Source organism: Aphis gossypii, chromosome X, assembly GCF_020184175.1.
Source record: "Aphis gossypii isolate Hap1 chromosome X, ASM2018417v2, whole genome shotgun sequence".
In the NCBI taxonomy this organism is placed as follows: domain Eukaryota; kingdom Metazoa; phylum Arthropoda; class Insecta; order Hemiptera; family Aphididae; genus Aphis; species Aphis gossypii.
The window spans coordinates 37,231,518-37,233,077 of NC_065533.1; the positions used below are offsets into that span (position 1 = coordinate 37,231,518).

Genomic DNA, 1,560 nt, shown 5'->3' on the forward strand with positions numbered 1-1,560 from the left:
GAGGGACGGCGCGCACGCAGTCCCAGCTACCAAAAATTCTGCGCCCGAGGTATCCACATTAGGGATACTCGAAGGGGTCAACCGATTCCATGTGCAATGAACCGGCCTCGCCCTGGAAGAGACCTCCACGCTAGGTAAGTATGCTTGTTGGAAGTTTCGGGAATGGTTATATGTGTTGTACGGTCTGCCCGGACCTATGCGAGTCGGACATTATGTGAGGCTCAACATTGGTTTTCAGTTCTATCGCGATCGTCTTTCGGTCATCCTGGGACGTTGGAGTAACGACATAAATATTTATCGTCCTCAACGATCGTCAGGTATTTTTAATCCTGTGCGCAAATTAGTTTATAGCATGTCCAAATTCGGCCGACCTATGGCAGATCCATGATCAGCACCACCTGTGGTACACTGGTACATGGTATACGGACAGATAGTGTTAGGTACATCACAAATGTTATAAATCTTTATCAAATGTCCCAATTGGATCCAAACAAATATTTCGTACTATATGAAAAACATATACTTTTAGAAAATTTGAACAAAATTTTAGTTTAAACTTTCAATTTACGCGATTTTTTATTAAACTAACTATGCACAGTGCATTAGTACACATAAACCTTAAGAATTAAACAATTCTGCTTAAACAACGTGTAAAATGTTAATTTTCGCTATTATTACATTGTAATAGTGTTTGTTTGGATCCAACGGATCCATTGATAAGATTTGTACGTATGATAAGAACGTGTATGACGTAAGCACTATCCGTCCTCATTGTCACCAACGTTGTCGCCAAACAAGTAATAATTAATAATAATGAGCAATAATATATCTTCATATTATGTTTGTCTTTTAAATCCGTATAGCGAATATCTGAATATCTTGTAATTGAAACATCGTAGTTTCTTTAAAATCGAAACACAGGCTTCAGTGGATTTTTTTAAGACATTTTACTGGGTGACAAAAAAAAATTTCTCATAATAGTCAATTATAGTATTATATAGAATTATTTCATGATTGCCCAGTTTTTAAAAGTAAAGTTGGGGACAAAATATTTTCAATGAGCGACATTTGTGTCGTCTTATTTACTAGTTTAAAAAACCAGTGTATTTTTACTTTTTAGTAAGTAGGCTTAGTAGTAAGCTGTAAGCACTAAGCAGTAACATACTTTTAGGAATGAACTGTCATCTACGAATAGTGATTGCAATAATAATTAAAATTTACTAGCAAAAATTAGGGTATATTACTGTATTTCTAAAAATATTTAAATATTGGGATATAATATTATATGAAATTTTTGACCATCTAGAGTCCTAGAACTTAAAATATCAACTCAAAATATAATTTAATTCTCAATTTTCAGTTATCCTAATGTCCTGTACTATGAAGTTATCCTAAAAAATATTAATAATATTTTAAAATTAATGATTAGTTAATATTTTCATAGTTCGTTTAAAATATTTATTCTTGATTTGTTTAAAAACAAATTGTCATACATTTTCTTATAAGGATTTATTCTCTTAAAATATCAACAAAATTGTGTACTTCTCGTAAGTTAGTCTG

At 32.5% G+C, this 1,560-nt stretch overlaps 1 pseudogene; it reads right to left on the reverse strand.

Moving 5' to 3' along the window:
• LOC114121452 (U1 spliceosomal RNA) lies at window positions 1–142 on the reverse strand (annotated as a pseudogene).
• Between the last annotated feature and the right edge of the window lie 1,418 nt (window positions 143–1,560).